Raw genomic sequence first — 20,319 nt, forward strand, 5'->3', positions numbered from 1 at the left:
CTGCTCTGCATCCCCAGAACCAGAACCAAACATGGAGAAGCAGCATTCAGCTTCTATGCACCACAAATCTGGAACAAACTACCAGAAACTGAAAAACAGCCAAAACACTGATTTCCTAAATATAGACTAAAACCCACCTGATTAGAGTTGAATTTGAAACGTAGTAAATTATGGATTTAATGATGATTCTTGACTTTATGTAATGTTTTGATTGTTGATTTTATGTTGCACTACTTTGTGTTTTTGTGTTTGTTATGATGTAAAGCACTTGCTGCTGAAATGTGCTATAAAAATAAAAATGTATTGATTGATTGAAATTATGTTCAGGTTCAATTTGAATTTCTTAAAAACTAATCAAAATTTCTTTCTTATCCAAAGGTATTTGAATGAGGTCTGATTGCTAATTAAAATAATAATAAAATAAATGTATTAAAGTGAATATTTATTATATCTTTATGGTAAGACATTACCATATTTCACTATAATTATAAATAATGTTTTTTTTAATCACTAAGTTGTGTAAAACTCACTGATCTTCTAACCCTCCAGCTAAATATGAGAATGACAGCGAGTACGAAAACGAGAAGAATAAAGAACCAGCTCAGTGTAAGTAAAAATAAAGCATGAAGTATTTCAAGGTCAAATGTAAAAACAGAACAAAAAAAGAAAAACAAACAGACACATAGTTTGTTGTTGCTAGAATAATTACTCTTCATAAACTCGTGGGAACATTTTTCATCCGTAAAATTGGTAAGATTTCAAATGTTTTTGTGACTAAAAGTTTTCTGTCTGACTGTAAACATGTTGTTCTGAGGGGAGGAAAAAATCTGAATCATGGTAAAAGAAATAAATCTGAATCATTTTTCCAGAAGGTCAATTCAAATCCTCATGTAGTAATAAAATGCCAACAATTTGTCTAAAGCTACTTTCATTTGTACCTAAAAAAAACAACCTAATTTTCCTCCATGTACTTGAAAATGTGATTTAGATTTTTCTTTCCCTCTTAGTTCACTGATCTATCAAGACAAATAATCCAAGCATTGCTCAAATTTAAGATTTTTTAACTGCATATTGTTTACCAAAAGACAAAATATTAAAGTTTTGTCATAGCTGGCTTTTAAAGTTGTTGTGAAACAACTTCATATTTCAACCTTTCCAGATAAACAGGATAATGCTGAGTATGCTGAAATACCAGCACAGAATGGAGTTTACCAAACTCTGGACACAACTGGTAAGTTTAAAAACAAAAGAAGAAAATGTCATAGAAGTTATAATTTAAAACAAACTAGTTTGCAGTTTATGTACACATCTCTACATGTTAAGGATATGGGGTTGCTAAGGCTTTACCTTTCAGTTTTTCTCATTGGGATAAATTACATTACCAGGCAGCAGGAATAGAATAGTAAGATTATGTTATATGTAAGGGTTTTAACTTTTTAAATATTGTGTTTCTGTTTTGATCACTTATTAATTATTTTAGCCATCTAGTTAATTCATTTGTATTAGTTCATGTATCAGTTCATTTTGCTTTTTCTATTATGGGTTGTTCAGTCTTAGGTTAGTTTATGCTCTTCCCCATCGTTAGCACTTCCTTTTCTTTGTCTACTTCTACATGGGCATACACTGCATGATGTTTTCAGTATTTGTATTGAGCTCCGGTGTTTAATTATTTCCAGCTCATGTATCTTGTTCTTGTTTTGGGGAAAAGGGAGTTTGCAGTTTTACAGAAGATGTATGAATCTTTCAAATGATGAACTCAACTTTTGATGGGCTGTGCGATGCTGTGAGAGCAGCATCGCATCTCATTGTCCAGTTTCTCATTGTCCTCTGATGGAACCAGTTTCTCATTGTCCAAGGAGGCCAGTGCCTACAAATAAACACATTACTGTGTACAAGCTGGCATGACTCGACAAACCTGTTCACATCGCAGTTTTGCAAAGAACACAGATTTTGTACGACTGAAAAACGTGAGGTTTTTAAAAAATTTGGCGTGTTTCCATTAAACATTTTTTTTTCATAATTCCAATTTGCACAATTTTGTTGTCAATCTTTGTTGTTTAAATCTCTGTAGAACTACAATCAGACAAGGCAGCAGAGAGAAATTGCTCTTATCAGCTGCTGGCTTGCTGTTTTGGGACTCTGTGTGTCATTTTAGTGATGATCATTACTGGAGTCTGTGTTTACTGTGAGTATTTTAATGTAAGAATGTCATAAATTTATTTATTTTGAATCTCTCACAATCTCAATTTGTTAATATGTTACAGAGTTCATTCTTTGACAAAGAAAAATACAAAAATTTAATTGGAATACATTGTTTAGTTCAATTAGCTAACTGAGATTGAGTACTTGGGCTGCACAGTGGTGCAGTTGGTAGAGCTGTTGCCTTGCAGCAAGAAGGTTCTGGGTCCGATTCCCAGACCCAGTCTTTCTGCATGGAGTTTGCATGTTCTCCCCGTGCATGCGTGGGTTTTCTCCGGGTACTCCGGTTTGCTCCCACAGTCCAAAAACATGATTGAGGTGTGAGTGTGTGTGTGCATGGTTGTTTGTCCTGTGTGTCTCTGTGTTGCCCTGCGACAGACTGGCGACCTGTCCAGGGTGACCCTGCCTCTCACCCGGAACGTTAGCTGGTGATGGGCACCAGCAACCCTCCCGACCCACCAAGGGACAAGAGTGTAAAGAAAATGGATGGATAGATTGAGTACTTATTTCAGTTAGCCATAACTTTACGAAGCAGCATGTTTTATTGTATTTTTTTCTAAAGTATGTTTATCGTAAGGTGGTACAAAAAGACTCAAGTATATAATACAAAGAAGAAATTAAAGTTGCATTATCAGTTGTTTTTGTTTGTTTTTAATGAAGCTTCTTTTTTATTTTGTAGTTGTAACAGTTCGTGAGAGTGCAGCAAGTGAGCTGAACCAGCTGAAATCAAACCAAAAGGATTTCCTGGAGAAAATTAAGAATCTGACTTACCTCAACAACAAACTCAGTTCAGATTATGAAAATGTGACGTTTTTCAATGAGAAGCTGAAGGAAGAAAGGCAAAACCTCACAGAACTGATAAAAAACATGGAGGAAACCTGGAATGAGCTCAATGTCAGTCGAGCTCAGTGGAGCATTGATCAATACTGTCCTACAAAGAATGGTGGTATGTTGAGATCTTAGACAAACAGTTTGTGTGGAACTACAATATTATCTTCAAACTTAACTAATAATATTATGGTGTCAGGTTTATTTTTTAAACACTTTTATTTCAGGAAGAAGTTGCCGTTCTTGCCAGGATGGCTGGAATGACCACATGTCCAGCTGTTATGCATATGTTGACTATAAACCCCCTAATCAGAAAACATGGGTAGAAGCACGAGACGACTGCAGAAGAAAAAATTCAGACCTGACTGTTGTGTCTAATCAGGATGAAAAGGTAATTGAATAACTGTGGAACAGCTTTAATGAATTGAAATGTCCACTGACTAAAACAAGTTTATTTTTAATATTTCTCAGTGCTCAATTAATTTTCAATGAATGTAAAGACAGAGAATTGGGAAAAGCTTAAATTGGTCTGATTTTCCATTATTCTCAGGATTATGTCAATTCAATCAGTCATGGTTCAAGTCTCACGAATGGATACTGGATTGGTCTCAGAGCTGTAGGAGGGAAATGGAAATGGATCAATGGAAGTGATCTGACTGATCAGTGAGACATTATTTTTTAAATATAGTAGAAAACAAATCAATCAGCCATGATGTAACTGATGTTTTTCTTGTTCTTTCTTAGAACCTGGACACAGCAGCAGCCTGCCATTGATGGTTACTGTCTAACTTCTCTTAATGGCCGAGGTTGGAATACATCAATATGTAGTGACAAGAACTCATGGATCTGTGAGAAGAAGGCTTTATCTGTTTAAACATGAAGGATTCTGATCTTTGGAGGTTGTTTAAGAAACCTTATAGAAACAAACATATATAATTTTTTGTCACATTTCTTACACACGATATAGATTATTTGTACTCATAATATCGAAATAAAAATAAACTGAAATTGATTAAAACCCAAGAACTACTGATGTGTCTCACACCAGCAGTTCATACAAAAAGTCTAAAAGTTTCGAATATGTTTCATTTGATTTTTCTGAGGTTCAATATTTACAGTTTATTAATTACTACTGCAATCGTTTGGTAAAATGTTTGCTGAAGTTTTCAATAATATTTTTTGAAGCAATTTCATATTATAAACACAATATTAGGATACCCCCTGTGTATATTTCTGTAATGGTTAAGATCATAATTATACATATTTAGATGCAGTTATTTATTTAAATATGTCGTAAGGAATAAAAATGTCTGTCATTTTTTCATGTCACATTGTTCATCAGGACTGATTTTGTTTCTTAGCTGCACAAAGATGATCATAATTCTGTTTATATTACAGTGATTCTTGAGAATAGGGACAAAATGGGTTTTAATTTTCCCATATTTTTTTGTTATTTCTCAACCTTATGTACGCAAATATGACAAATAATGTTTTGGAAATGTAAAGATGCTAAAGTACAGGCTCCCAGTTGCAACATTTAAAAAAAAAAAAAAAATTAATCAACCTGACCCAGAACTTTGTCATCACCATCTGACAAAAATAAATAAAAAATAATTTTTAATGACCCTAGTAGTGATATTTTTACTCATTTTGCAGACAAATGCTTCTCAAGAAACAAAATAAATATTATTTAAAACAAAAAACAACAAAAAGTCCATCTGACGGAGTTGACACAGAACTGAAGGTGGTGACAAACTAGTGAGTAAAATGAAAATCTTGATACATGTGAAGTAATGCAATTTATGTAAAATACATTAAATTAATTAATTGCACATTTAAGTGAGATTTTACATCAATTTCACTGAAAGAGTCAGAAAAACTCTGATGGAGTTGACATCTGACGGAGTTGACAAAAAGCCAAACTACCTCAATTTATATGATGTTATTCTGAAGGAGGCCATATTGTAGCTCATCAGGTCCATGAAATCTTTATAATGTACTAAAATTAAGTTTTTATTTCACAAAATTTCATCAAAGTTTTGTAAATTGTCAGTTATGGTGTTGACACATCATGGTTCTGACAAACAACTTAGAAATAAAATGAAAAAACTGGAAGAGACAGGAAGAGGTCTTGGGGTCCTCAGAAGTTCTGGTGCCCCCCAATAATGCCTGATTTTTTTTACATTCTTTTCACTTCTGACGGTGTTGACAAAAACTAGGGACAAATTTCAATGAAGTTGGAAAATATATAAAAATAATTTTTAATTCAATTTATTGATACTTTTATAATTATTTATATGACTACTTATACTTACTTGTCATAATATATAATTTTAGTATTTCTTTAATTGTTTTAAACTATTATAATGTATTGAGTTCTGCTCCTGGACAAGGGCTTTTACAGGCATCATCCACCGACTACAATGTTTAAAATAAAAAAAAATATTCAGCAAATAACTGGAAAATATACATTGTTGTGCTCATATGACCCAGGTTAGTTTAGTCAGATATTTGAAAAAATTATATTTTGTGTATATTTTATTCAAATTTTGTGCTTTATCCATAGGACCTGTTTTGTCCCTATTCTCAAGAATCACTTAAAGGAAATTATCTTGGTCTGGAAGTCGATCTTTGTTCTCCTGAATTCCTGCAAGTTTCTGCTGTTGTTTATGTCAATGTATAGCTGGAAAACAGAAATGCAGCAGCCTAAGAAGCTCCTGACACATTGTGGTGTTGTGGGCTGTGTAGCAATGGCCAGATCACAACATGAAGAACCGTCCGTGTCGGACTTTAAACAAACACAACACATAGACTAATTTACAAGTGTTTTTTTACAAGATAGATAGAGTGACAAAGGAGTGTCAGTTTCCATGTCAGACAGACTTATCAAGTTTATTTGCATAGCAGATTTCAACAACAAGGCAGTTCAAAGTGCGTTGCTTCATTAAAACATAAAAAACAAAGTTATAAAACACACAGTCAACAATTGAAACATATTTAGCCAAGTGACGCCATCACACATTCGAATGTAGATTAATGTTTAATTTAAAATGTTTCAAAAGCAACTAAACCGTGGAGTTTTAGTCTAGATTTAAGGAACTCAGTATTTCAGCTGTTTTACAGTTTTCTAGAAGTTTGTTACAGATTTGTGGTGCATAGAAGCTGAAAGCTGCTTCTCCGTGTTTGGTTCTGGAGATGCAGAGCAGACCAGAACCAGATGACCTGAGAGGTCTGAAAGGTTGATACGACAACAGATCTTTAATGTATTGTGGTGCTAAGCTGTTCAGTGATTTATAAACTAACATCAGTATTTTAAAGTCTATTCTCTGAGCTACAGGGAGCCAGTTCAGTGACTTTAGAACTGGATCAGGTGATGTGCAGCTGAAACAGTTTTTAGGCAGACCTGTGAAGACACTGTTGCACTAATCAATGCAACTAAAGAAAAACACATGGATGAGTTTCTCTAGATCAGTGGTCCCCAACCCCCAGTCCGTGGACCGGTACCGGTCCGTGGACAAATTGGTACTGGGCCACGCAAGAAATAGTGAAATATTTCCGTTTTGTGTATTATTTGAGTCTGGAGGATCTTTTATTTTGAAAAACCTTTAACCGGATTCTCTCGGTTACTTGCCCGCCAACACTGAGCCCACAAGCAGCAAAATGAGTAAGAAACAGATCAAATGTCTTTGGAAAGTTTCTTTGCAAAGGGGACAAGGCCCAGAGAAGAGACAGGAGAATGGATTTATCCCGGACCGGTAGGTGAGTCCCACATTACAAACCACTATGCGTAACATGCGGCGACCGGCTGCTAATGAGGCAATGAAGCTTCAAGCTGCTTCACCACATAAAGACCAAGCAGGCTGTGGATATAAGCAACACTTCGGGTGTCATTGTCTCCCATCACTCCCAGATGGGACCGACTCGTTGCAGAGAAACAAGCTCAGGGCTCCGATTAGTCATTATCGTGAGTTAAAATTTTTACGAAAGTAAAATGTTTGTTTTTGTGGCACATCTGTATCTTATTTTGAAGGGATATATAAACATTACCATAGCGACCAGAGTCAGAGCGTTTGGGCAGTGGTCGAGAGGAGATGAGTAGAGCTTGTGAGTCTTAAGTCTGGTTTAGACAGAAAGATTTAAGAATTGTCGGACGATTCTCCAAACCTCTGAGCTGATAGAAGTCCAACAGGTTCGATCGGTTCATGTGTCCAAGGCAGGAGCAACACGAACCGATTCCAGTCACGAACATCCCGTTTCCAGAGGATAATCCAGTAAAACCCCCAACATAGCGGGAATTTAGAATAACCAAACACGGATGACGATGTAGAAGCAACAGTAATAATTTGTGGAGTCATTTTAAGAGATAATGAGATATCCACCGGATTCAGTTGCGCGATATGTCAGCTGTTTGGGATTCCCCTCTGTTCTTACGTCACCGCACTTTTTGATTGGTTACCCGTCACATTCAGCAGGTTGTTCTCGTTCCCAGACAGGAAAAACCACACAGGTTGCGATAAAAACTCCAAGACAAACCAAATCGGGTATATTCCGGATTTAGCGGGGACACCAACAGCCTCTCACTGTGCTGTAGGCCCTGTCCTTACCTTTAATTTGATTTAAAAGCAGATTCCTGTTCTATAAATCAGAGAACAGAAAAAACAATATGGATAGTTGTAACATCATAACTTCCTTTCATGAATGTTATGCTGTTTCAGGGATTTGATCTGGACTACAAGCACTGAGTGATCCATTGATTGGATGTCTTCTTTTAATATCAGATTATGATGCAGCCACAACATGGTGCATCTGTATGAGTTTGTAAAGATGATTTATTTATTCAACTTTTTATTTTGAACATGTAAATGTCAATGAGCCGACAGAACAAACAATTGAAACACAAACTGTTAATATTAAACCAGTTCCAGAGCATGAGAGGAAATTCTGTCAGAACCACTTCATCAAAATGGAAGTGGATCCAGTCTAAAGCATCTGTAACACCTAACTGTTTGTTATTTAATTGTCTTTTTTTTACAACTTCATCAAAATATGATCTGGTTAATTCTATCACTTCCACAATTTAATGTGTAACATTAATCATTAAAGTCCTGCTTTTGGATTTCACAGAAGTTGTTTGGGGAAGTTTTAAATTATTCTAAACAGATCAGTTGTTCACAGAAAATGTAGTCACTCTAAATAAAATAGTGAGTGAAATGCTCAGACATAAAATTCATTAAAAACTTATTCACACCTAAGAGGTTTTTTGTTTTCTGTTCGATGTATTGGACAGATCAACAAGAAGCAATGCCTGGTTCTGAGCCAACAGAACCGTGTAAACGACACATTTACACATTTACTAAACACAAATCTGTAAATTTTGTATGCATTTGTATTCAGCCCCCTTTACTCTGAGAGCTGTAAATAAAATCCAGTCAGCCAGTTGCCTTCAGAAGGCCTTAAGCTAAAGGGGACAAAGTCAGGTGCAATAATTATCTTTGCAACAACTGATGTTTAAGTATTTCCTGGAATGGAGAGTTTGGCCCACAAATTTTGTTCAGATATTTCAGGTTTTGGAGCCAATGCACAGCTTCAGCTCCCTCTAAACATTTTCTCCATGTCTGAAGATTCAGAGAGACGACTAGGTGTTATTCTCATCTTGAAGAGATTCTCAAAGAAAATCTATGAGATATGTCTTTATTGTTTTATGAAATATACTCTTTATACGAATATCAATTATGCCCATAGTAAGATCATATATACATATATGATAAAGAGCTCTGCATCAAAGTGTTTTCTTCAAGTATGAAAAACAGAAATAATTTCACTAGTATCATTACTCTGGTTACTGATACCATCCATTTTAGTAAAGCAGCATTTTACTAATATTACATGATGATGGCAAATGAAACTTTAATCCTAATAAAACTAAGCTGGACACCAACTATTTAATAAGCAAATCAGTATTTGAAAACAAATGTTATAACTTAAATCTTTGAGACATTTTCACAAAGTACAAGTTAGTATTCTATTAACTAAAGAGACATCAAATTTTTCATGTCTCAAATCATCATGTTTTCATCAACTACAGAATCATTCAATAAATCAGATAATTATTGAAAAGTCCATTTATTTCTGTAGGTCTATCACCAATCGAAACACATTTTATTGATTAACAATAAACAGATGATTTTTGAAAACAAACAAGTATATAATGTACTTTCCATAACATCAAGACTCATTTGGACAGATTTATATATTCTAATTTACTGGAGATTACTGCATACTTAAATTATCTTTAACTAAGAAAAAAAAAACAGCCACTAAAACAAAACTAAACAAAAAAACAACAAAAAAGACACTGGTCAAAGTTCAGTTTTCCAACCTTTATTTGACCAGAATAAAACTCCTTGAGATCAAAGATTTGTTCTACAAGAGTTAAATAGTTACAAAAACACATAATAGTTACAAAAACACAGAACTAACACGATTCTCAGAAGTATTGATTTACATTGATTTACATACTTCCGCAAAGCAGAAGTATGTAAATCAAGAAGAATAAAAGGCAGAACTAACACAAAGAAACCTTTTCAGTCAACAAGTCGGCACTAAGTCAACATTTAGGCTGCAGATATGGCAGAGCAGGATGTTTGCTATGCTTCAGTGGTTATAAAAAGTAAGACACAGCTTCAACCAATAGGTAAGTTCATCTTCTGCATACATGACATATATTCTACACATGTACTCAGTCTCAGTCTTTGCATATGTGATAATTGTGGTGACTTAAAAGTCTTTCCAAGCAAAAAGTTATTTTTGGCCTCAGATCTACTAACAAAAATTTTATGATTTTTTAAATAAAATTTATCAAGTTTTAAATTACATTTTACACTTATATTTTACTGGGTTGCTAAACTAAAAAAAAAACATGATTATGTCTACTATTTTGGTTTAAAACATATGAAGCATAAACTTTTACAGAATGACAGCATGTCACTTATTAAAATGTTTGACATGGCAGCAGCAGCTCAGTTGGTAGGAGAGATAATATAATTAATTTATTCATAATGAATTACATTATACATATGTCTTGTTCTCTATATCATGTACATTTTAAACACTAAATCCTGTTAAACTCATGAATCTTCTGACTTTTCAGTGAAGCAAGAGAATGAGACTGTGTATGATGAAGTGAAGGTGAACAAAGAACCAGCTCAGGGTAAGTAAAATAGATCCACATCCTTAAGCAGAGTACATGTTTTTCTTTCTCCTTTATGTGGTTAAACACATTGTTACATTAAGAAGATGAATAAGCAAAGCAACGCTGAAATCTGACGCACTCAATAACTTTATATCACTTTCTTTATACCTGAGGAAAATGGTGTCCCATGAAACAAACTGAATTTCCTTACCTGAAAAAGATCAGGTCAAAAGATTAAAACTGTAAAGGTTTTTATCTTTTGTGAAATAGAAATTCTCTTGAATGATAAGTTTTAGTTTCAGCAAATCAATTCTTAGAACTGTCTTGTTATAAATCAAGATTTCAATCTTTTTAGCTGCAACAGAGAAAGAAGCTGAAGTGGAGAAGCAGAATCAAAGTTTTCAACAAACACATGACGAAACAGGTACGTTTATAAAAAAAGGAAAATATATTATTAAAGTTTTCATTGAATGAGAAAATGTTTTGTAGTTTATTTTACATGTATTTGTAAAGGAAATGGGGTTTGTTATTGTGTTATAAAACAACTTAAAATTTCATTTCAGTTAAAAAATGGTAACATTTGAAGTGGAGAATCAAAATGAGAGTGTTCAGAAAACTCATGACACAATTGGTAAGTTTATAAGATTGAGAAAAAAAATATTATGATAAAATTAGAAACAGGTTTGTAATTTTTGTTAAATATCTTTAAATGAGAAAATGGAGCTGGAAGCCAACTCAGCTGGGGTTTTTTTCTTACCCATTTCATATGGATTTGCTACAAGCCTGAGTGCATTTTTACTAAAAGTTAGATATGTGGTTTCCTTAAGAACACTTACATGATTCCAGTTTTTTGTTTGTTTTTTTAGAATGATACAAATTGATTGAACCTATTTCTCATTTATGTGTTATGTTGCATGATATAGATTATTCTTCAGAAATTCTACATAAGTGTCCAGTCATACAATAAAGTATCATTACATCTGCAAATATTATTACTGCCTAAAATTATTTACATTTCCAACAGGTTCATGTTTAAGCTAATAAGATGTAATAGTAAGGCTTTGTTGTAGCAAAAGTCCTTATTTTAATCTGTGGGAGGAGCTAAAGATTAAGTAGTGATGTGTCAATATGACAAGCAAAATACAAATAATTATGAGAGAAAATTCAAATTTCCACTACTGTTCTATAAATATGGTCAAATTTACACAATTTATGCAATGCTTGTTAAAGTACATGGACAACACACTGATGGAGGTGATTAGTTTATTTGATTATATGTGCTGAGATTCCATAGTCAAATTTATTTAATGATTCTGATTGGTCAGAAATCCAGAGTAAAAATGAACAGGGTGAATCAGAAAGTACCGTGTTGCAGTGATAGGGGGCAGTGTTTCACAAAATGGTTGAGATCAGTGCATGATCTTCATCTGGCATTGAAAAGGCTGAAAACTCAGTTAGAATAAAATCTACCCAGTATGACTCCAATTATTATTGATATAAAAGACAATCTTTTTCTTCTTGATGTTGAAGCAAAAAGATTATATTTATATTTACTACAGACAAACAGGGGAAGAAAAGTTTTGTTCCTGGTTTTAAAGTTCCTTTTTTGTTTATTATTTCTACCAGTCAAGGAAGCAGAAAGATTTTGCCGCTATCAGCAGCTGTGTTGCTGCTTTGGGACTCTCTGTGTCATGTTGGTGCTCTGCGTCATTGGAGTCTGTGTTTATTGTGAGTAAGAATGGATTGAATGATGTGACCAATAAACAACCTTAGATACAGTTTTCTAATAATATCTAAAGACAAAACATTTGTTTATCCTAAAGTTAAATAGAAAATGTAATTCAGTTCTAAACACAAGCAACAAATTAAAATGAAAATGAAAAATTTACATTTATGTTTGTGTTTTTTGATAAAGCAATTTTTAATTTCTGTTGCAACAGTTCGTCTGAGCACTGCCAGCCAGCTGAACCAGCTGAAATCATCCCAGCAAGTTCTGCTGGAGGAGAACCAGAACCTGACCAACCTCAACAACAAACTCAGTTCAGATTATAAAATCTAATGATTCAGTTTGACAACCTGACCACGTTTTCTACCATCTTAAAAAACAACATCACTATGCTGACTGCAGAGAACCACAACCTGACGTCTCTTAATGAGGAGCTGAAGGAACAAAGGAAAAACCTCACAGAAATAATAGAAACCTGGAATGAGCTCAATGTCAGCCGAGCTCAGTGGAGCATTGATCAATACTGTCCTAAAAACAGTGGTGGTATGTTCATATTTTAGACAAACAGTTTGTGCTGAACTACATTATTATGGTCAAAAGATAACTAATAATAATATTATGTAAACATATTTATTAATGGAACATTTTTATTTAAGTGAGAAGCTGCACTTCTTGCCAGGATGGATGGAGATACCAACTTTCCAGCTGTTATGCTTATAATGATGCTCCACCTTCTGGTCAAACAAACTGGGAAGGAGCACGAGAAAACTGCAAAAAGATGAATTCAGATCTGACTGTTGTGTCTAACAATGCAGAAAAGGTAATGGAAGAACAATTTTAATGGATTAAAAATGTAAACTGACTGAGAAAATCACAGCCTCAATAATTTAGAGTGTTTAGTCAGTTTTCAGTCAACATATAAACAGAATTATCTGTTCTAATTCCTCAGGATTATGTCCAAACACTAAGTCCTTCTGGATCAGGCATTAATGGATACTGGATTGGTCTCAGAGCTGAAGGAGGGAAATGGAAATGGCTCGATGGAAGTGATCTGACCAATCAGTGAGAGACATTATTTCTTAAACTTTGTATGAAACAAAATCTACCAGCCTGGATTTAACTGATGTTTTTCCTTAGAGCCTGGATACAGCAGCAGCCTGTTGATGGTCAATGTGTAACTTCTCTCAATACCCGAGAATGGACATCAGTGAGCTGTACTGAAAGAAACGCCTGGATCTGTGAGAAGAAGGCTTTATCTGTTTAAACATGAAATGTTCAGGTTTTTGACAGGCTGTTGGGAAAACCTTATTTAAGACTTATGTAATTTTCTGGTTTAGTTCTTTTATAAGCTCTTTTTAAAAGGCTTTACATGTTTTATATGTTTTTCTGATGATTTGTCTGAAGTTGTAAATTTAAAGTTTATCAACAGATTCAAACTCAGACAAAATGACTTTTATGGTGGCTGAAGTTTTTACTGATGGTTTTTGAAGGAACTTTATGGTTTCAGCAGGATTTTAGGATTCACACTGCCTGTGAATCTTCTTCAATAGTTAAGATAATTTGTGTATAAAACTATTACAGAAGTTATTTTGTGCAATCTATTACACAGGGTAACACAATTGTTATTTTTAAAGATGAGAATTTAAAAAATGCTTCTATGTTTTTCAATCATATAGCTTCTCAAACATGTGTGAGGTCTTATTTATATTTATATTAAGAACTCCACAAAGATGACAATAAATATCTTCATATTAAAGCGACCAACCTGAGTTTGGAAGTGAATCTTTAAATTATCATGTTCCCTTGAACTTTTTCCTCTTTTTTTTCTTTTTTCTCTGTGAAACCTGACACTTTTTCCTCTGCTCCCTTCCTGCCCTTGCCTGCCCTGCTTGCTCTGTTTTTGCTTCTGTATTTTTCTATATTTTTGGAGGTTTTCTTTGCACATCCTTCAAATCTGCAAATTATGGATCTGGTCAACCGATCTCTCAATGCAATTGGTCAAATTTTCTCAATGAGAAGACTTGGCACAGGAGAGCCATCTTGTCCTGCCAGGACACACCCAACGAGATTCACACTGGATTTATTCATGATTTCAGGATTTCTGCTGTTTATGGCTTGCGGATTCCTGGCTTTTCGACAAATTTGTGACAGACTTGGCCGAACTAGCGAACACTCTGACTGTTGGTGTGGAGAGAGATGCAAGTTGTATGCGAGTCTTGCTGAAATTCGCAGCCCAGCTGAGGACTCTAAAACTCACTAACTGGATGGAATCAATCTTGGAGAAGGTTCTAGTTGTGGCTCAGTGAAACGGCCAAACTAATTTGGATAATTGGGAACTGAGATGTATCCGAGAGACTTTAGGAAAGATTTTATCATTTATAACCTACCCAACCTAAGGCAATCTGTATCTGAATTGGCTTTCCCCATGTGGCCTTGGAAGGGCAGCATATTTCCAATCTCCTTGAAGATATGTAAACATAACGCTCCTTCCCACCTCACCCTCTCCTGTTATCCATGCAGCTGTGGAGCTGAGCTTTCCCAAGGACATCATGCCTCAATAGCAGCATCTTGACTGGACATCTGCCTTGAGGCTGATCAACACGGTTTTATGGCCCTGAATTCATCGCCTTCACTCATGTCTTTGTTTTGAACTTTTTTTTGCTGAATGTTGCCATTTGCCCTAATGTGTCGTTTCCTCTTTTTTATTGTATTTTTTATTTTATTTATCCTGGTGTCTCTCCACTGAGTTCATGTTCCACTGAAATATCCACGATTTCAAACTGTGCACCAGTTCTGTGGTTTTAAATGTGACTCTTAGCTCTTCTGCTGCAGCAGGTTTGAGTTAGTGCTGAAAATAAGTGCAAAACCCTGTTGGAGGATTTCAGTTCACTATTACTCATTGGTTATCGCTCACTGTCAGTGAATCACATCTTGCACCCTTGACTGTGCTGACCTTGAATTTCTTTGACTGCATGTCGACAGGAACTGTATGATTATCATCATATGTGTCACTATCAGGGCCAGGATGTTGTTCAAAGGTTCATCATCTTTTTTACCAAGCAAACATTTCTTCTTATTTTGCCTGTGACCAGGCAAAATAAGAAAAATGTGAAGTTCTGAGAATACTCCCTGGATACAAATTCTTACTAGAAAATTAGAGAATTCCACAAATATTTTTACTCCAAAAGACTCTTAACTCTACCAGATGTTCAAAGCAAAGACACATTATTCACACATTGTTACTTCCTGATCCTTAAGGAAACCTTCTGTGTTTCTACTCGGTCCATTCAGAACTAAAGACTTTAAAGTTTCTTCAGGTTGCATTTAGAAACCACATCATGACTTGGATATCATCTAGTATCACACTTTTTATTTAGCTTGATTGTTTCTTATAATTTATGCAGCTATTGAAATCATTTAAGGTGTAAAGTTGCGTCGTGGGTGTATCCAACCTTCACTGAAAATAATCACTACTCTGAGGACGACACCAGAATTTAGAAATAGTATCTTTAAGTGGCACAAAATAATTTTTATTGTACAACTTTAAAAGACTTAAACTATTTGTGTCAATTTCACATGATATATTCAGATTCATGAAAAGAGACTGAGGGTTGATGTACTTCCTGTTTCTGTAGATAATTGCTTCAGGGTTAATAATGTTTCACCAGCAGGGGGCGCTGCAGAACTTTAAAAAAATACTGGGGTAATAAAATAATTGGATATTTTTAAATGTTGAAATTATGTATCATATTACAATGTATGTGCTTGTTTTGAAATTATTTATTGTGAATAAAACAAAGACAAACTGTACAAATCAGCTAAACAGTGGCATTTTAATTCCACAGTTTGGTATTAATATTCCTATCATTTCATATGAAAAACTCTTCAGGGTCAAATGAAGCAAAGCAAACCAAAGTCTAATGAACCAAAAAAGTGAAGAAAACTAAAACCCAACCCAACAAATGATCAGATTAACAGAAACTGAGGATTTGTTGGGTTCATGTTGCTGCAGAAAATGAAAAGATATGTTTGCTTTTCATCTAATAGTCACAGACATAATTTGTATTTAATGTGTTTAACAAAACCAGTTTCTCACTAACTAGGTCCTGCCCCACTCACCTTACAGTAAAATGTCTTCCAATGCAATTTGTGGTACAGGTTTCTTGATTTGAGACAACTGCAAGTCTCAGAGTTTCAGGAACTACATCTGAAGATAGACTGCTGTTAACAAGACCAAGAACTGAAGGACCTACAGTGAGATAAATTACATTATCTGGAGAACTTGTTGGTTTTAGATCACTAACCACCTCCTGCAAAAATGACAAGGTTTAAAGCTTTTAATTTTATTCTCCACAGCCATTTCTTGAAGGTAAATTTTGGGTTGATAGCATTAAAGGTTACTGGATTGGTCTCAGAGCTGTTGAAGGGAAATGGAACGATGGAAGTGATCTGACCAATCAGTGAGAGACACATTATCTTTTAAACTGTGTGTAAAAAGATCTATCAGCCTTGATTTGATGTTTTTTTCTTAGAGCCTGGAAGCAGCAGCAGCCTGAGACTGATGGTCAATGTGTAACTTCTCTTAGTGGCTGCATTAATGCATCCCACCTTTATTCAACCTGCAGCTGAAAATTTTAGAAAGACACTTTGATTCGAAGCTCTCAAAATTTATTTATTAACATATTTCATGGAATTCCCCAGTTTGTTCCTGGGTCTAATAAATTAGATTTTCAGATGAATTAAAAAGAGGCTGAGGACAGATGTGATTCTGGTTTTCTGGTGGTCATTAATTACATTAGAATATTTTTGTTCAAGTCCTGCATTTTTCCTTCAAAAAAGATTGGACACATGATATAGATTTTTTGTTTTTATTTATTTTTTAAATGTTCAGTGATTTATCATGTTAAATGTTTTGATACACGAGATTGTTTTAACATTGTTGTTCTTAATAAAAAAAAAACATCCGTTTCAATTAATTTGCCTTTATTTTCTCACATTTGTCTTTTTAAGATAATGTCTGTTCCTCAAACTAAACCAACATGTTTTTACCCACAGATGAGATATTTTCTGAACATTCATGAAATTCTTGTTTCTATGTCAAGAAAATAAAGTCATTGTGATCATTTTATGTTCTTATATTCTTACATATGGAGGATATAACTTCTATCTTGTTTTATTTTTGTTTCTACTCATTTTCCTCATACATTGTTTTGATTGTTCTAACTTTTTACAGGGAGAATAGGAACCCATGAAAATATCAAGACAAAGATAAAAGATTAAAATTACATTTTGTAGAAAACAGCTTCTCTCTTATTTTTTCAGGTAACTTCCTGCCGGTTACCTGGCGTGGGTCTGCTCTGGGCTCCTAGAGGACTCAGAATGAACACACTGCTGTTCTGTGTTTATAGGGAAATTTTATTACTTTTCTTATCATCAGTTCTTCTATTCTAAAGAAAACCTTTTGCACGTAAACACACAACAAAATCTATTAATTTACTGAATGCGTTGTTTATTAGAACTATTTTAAATATAAACCATGCATTCGGATTATTTAGCCAAAATACATTTCAGTCTGATCAAACATGTCCAGAGACATTCTGAATAGTGAATGAGACACTTTGTCTTGGTCTGAACAAACAATTCTTCACTAAAATTGATAAATGTATTCAGTATAAATATTTATATTGGTGAATGAAGCTTCAGAAACACTTCAGTCTGAAGAGACAGAGGCCCAATTTCAAGGTGTTAAATTAAAAAGTAACATTTATTTTAACTTTAGCCTATATCACATTTTTACCTCTGAGTTTAACATAGTTACTAATTGTGCTATGCAGTCACACTATATACTTGGAAAACACAGTCCTTTGAGTCCAATGAGCAAATTTCCAACTGCGACTGGCATTGAAGCAAAGAGCAGAAGCAGAAGTATGCAAATCAAGAGTAAAAAAAACAGACCAGCCACATAGGAAACATAAACTTCTTCATAAATCGCTCTTTGAGGGGTGACCTGCCGTACGACTCAGATTCAACCTGCAGAGATGGCAGAGAAAGGAGCTGGTCCAGTAGTTATCAAAAGCAGCAAACGGCCCAAATCAGAAGGTAAGCTCATCTTCTTCTGTATCTACAAAGCAACTCACTCTGCATCTTTACTTATGGGATAATTGCGCTGATGTCAGAAATGTTTCCAAATAAGGGAACTATTTCTGCCCATCTTCTGCATTTGTTTAGAACTACCAACCATTTATCATCAATTGTGTGAAAGTTTTAAATGACCTGTTATATAGATTTGTTTTAAATTTAGTGAGTTCATATCTATGAACAAAATGTCTATGAACATAGACAAAATGTTCATAGACATTTTGTTCTCAAAATGTCATAGAAGTTATCATTTAAAGCAAACTAGTTTGCATATTACCTGTGTCAGATTTTGGGACATTAAGACAGTTACAAAGAGGATTAAGATTAGAGGACTGATGTCTCAGTGAGATCTAGAGAAACTTGTTTATCTTTAGTCACATTGATTACTGCAACAGCGTCTTCACAGGTCTGTCTAAAAAATCAAACAGCTGCAGCTGATCCAGATGCTGCTGCTCATGTTCTCACTAAAACCAGGAAGTTAGAGCACATCACACCAGTTTTAAAGTCACTACACTGGCTCCCTGTAGCTCAGAGAATAAACTATAAAATACTGTTGTTAGTTTATAAATCACTGAACGGCTTAACGCCACAATACATTAGAGGTCTGCTGTCGTCATAGCAACCTTCCAAACCTCTTGGATCTTCTGGTTCTGGTCTGCTCTGCATCCCCAGAACCAGAACCAAACATGGAGAAGCAGCATTCAGCTTCTATGCACCACAAATCTGGAACAAACTACCAGAAACTGAAAAACAGCCAAAACACTGATTTCCTAAATCTAGACTAAAAACCCACCTGATTAGAGTTGAATTTGAAATGTAATAAATTATGGATTTAATGATGATTCTTGACTTTATGTAATGTTTTGATTGTTGATTTTATGTTGCATTACTTTGTGTTTTTGTGTTTGTTATGATGTAAAGCACTTGCTGCTGAAATGTGCTATAAAATAAAAATGTATTGATTGATTGAAATTATGTTCAGGTTCAATTTGAATTTCTTAAAAACTAATCAAAATTACTTTATTATCCAAAGGTATTTTGAATGAGGTCTGATGGCTAATTAAAAATAATAATAAAATAAATGTGTTAAAGTGAATATGTTTTATATCTTTTTAAAAGACATTACCATATTTCACTATAATTATAAATAATGTGTTTTTTAATCACTAAGTTGTGTAAAACTCACTGATCTTCTAACCCTCCAGCTAAATATGAGAATGACAGCGAGTACGAAAACGAGAAGAATAAAGAACCAGCTCAGTGTAAGTAAAAATAAAGCATGAAGTATTTCAAGGTCAAATGTAAAAACAGAACAAAAAAAGAAAAACAAACAGACACATAGTTTGTTGTTGCTAGAATAATTACTCTTCATAAACTCGTGGGAACATTTTTCATCCGTAAAATTGGGAAGATTTCAAATGTTTTTGTGACTAAAAGTTTTCTGTCTGACTGTAAACATGTTGTTCTGAGGGGAGGAAATAAATCTCCAATATGGTAAAAGAAATAAATCTGAATCATTTTTCCAGAAGGTCAATTCAAATCCTCATGTAGTAATAAAATGCCAACAATTTGTCTAAAGCTACTTTATTACTAAAAAGAACAACAAATTTTCATCCATGTACTTGAAAATATGATGATTCTGATTTTTCCCTCTTAGTTCACTGATTTATAAAGACAAATAATCCAAGCATTGCTCAAATTTCAAATTCTTTAACTGCATATTGTTTACCAAAAGACAGACTATTAAAGTTTTGTCATAGCTGGCTTTTAAAGTTGTTGTGAAACAACTTCATATTTCAACCTTTCCAGATAAACCGGATAATGCTGAGTATGCTGAAATACCAGCACAGAATGGAGTTTACCAAACTCTGGACACAACTGGTAAGTTTAAAAACAAAAGAAGAAAATGTCATAGAAGTTATCATTTAAAACAAACTAGTTTACAGTTTATATACACATCTCTGTAAGTTAAAGCTTTACTTTAAGGTTTTACCCTTCACAGTTTTTCTCATCCTGATAAATTGAGTTTCCAGGCAGCAGGAATAGAAAAGTCAGATCATGTTTATTTAGGGGTTTGAAGTTTTTGAATATTGTGTTTCTGTTTGGATCATTTATTTATTGTTCTAACCAGTTTATTCCATTGTGTTTAACTTCCTGTATAAATTGATTTTGCCCTTTGTGATATGAATTATTTCTCTTTAGTGTAATGTTATTCTCTTTGCCTTTCTTAGTACTT

General features: G+C 34.1%; 4 long non-coding RNA genes across 6 annotated transcripts; all 4 read left to right on the forward strand.

The window, feature by feature from the left end:
* Positions 1–1,185: 1,185 nt before the first annotated feature.
* LOC145547749 (uncharacterized) lies at positions 1,186–3,133 on the forward strand. Of its 2 annotated transcripts, none has more exons than XR_014084057.1 (2): positions 1,186–1,231; positions 2,888–3,133. It is a non-coding gene; the product is annotated as an uncharacterized LOC145547749 (long non-coding RNA). The 2 variants fall into 2 exon arrangements; XR_014084056.1 differs by lacking the exon at positions 1,186–1,231 and adding an exon at positions 2,074–2,185.
* A 6,460-nt stretch (positions 3,134–9,593) lies between these two features.
* LOC145547633 (uncharacterized) lies at positions 9,594–10,656 on the forward strand. 2 transcript variants are annotated; one of them, XR_014083924.1, is made up of 3 exons: positions 9,594–9,721; positions 10,178–10,237; positions 10,575–10,656. It is a non-coding gene; the product is annotated as an uncharacterized LOC145547633 (long non-coding RNA). The 2 variants fall into 2 exon arrangements; XR_014083923.1 differs by having other exon boundaries at positions 10,584–10,646.
* Positions 10,657–10,784: 128 nt separating this feature from the next.
* LOC145547630 (uncharacterized) lies at positions 10,785–12,769 on the forward strand. Its single transcript, XR_014083919.1, has 4 exons — positions 10,785–10,850; positions 11,846–11,947; positions 12,160–12,488; positions 12,602–12,769. It is a non-coding gene; the product is annotated as an uncharacterized LOC145547630 (long non-coding RNA).
* A 123-nt stretch (positions 12,770–12,892) lies between these two features.
* On the forward strand, positions 12,893–13,293 carry LOC145547631 (uncharacterized). The gene is made up of 2 exons (XR_014083920.1): positions 12,893–13,007; positions 13,083–13,293. It is a non-coding gene; the product is annotated as an uncharacterized LOC145547631 (long non-coding RNA).
* Positions 13,294–20,319: the final 7,026 nt, after the last annotated feature.

Source organism: Poecilia reticulata, chromosome 16 (genome assembly GCF_904066995.2).
Source record: "Poecilia reticulata chromosome 16, P_reticulata-male-v2, whole genome shotgun sequence".
Classification (NCBI taxonomy): Eukaryota; Metazoa; Chordata; class Actinopteri; order Cyprinodontiformes; family Poeciliidae; genus Poecilia; species Poecilia reticulata.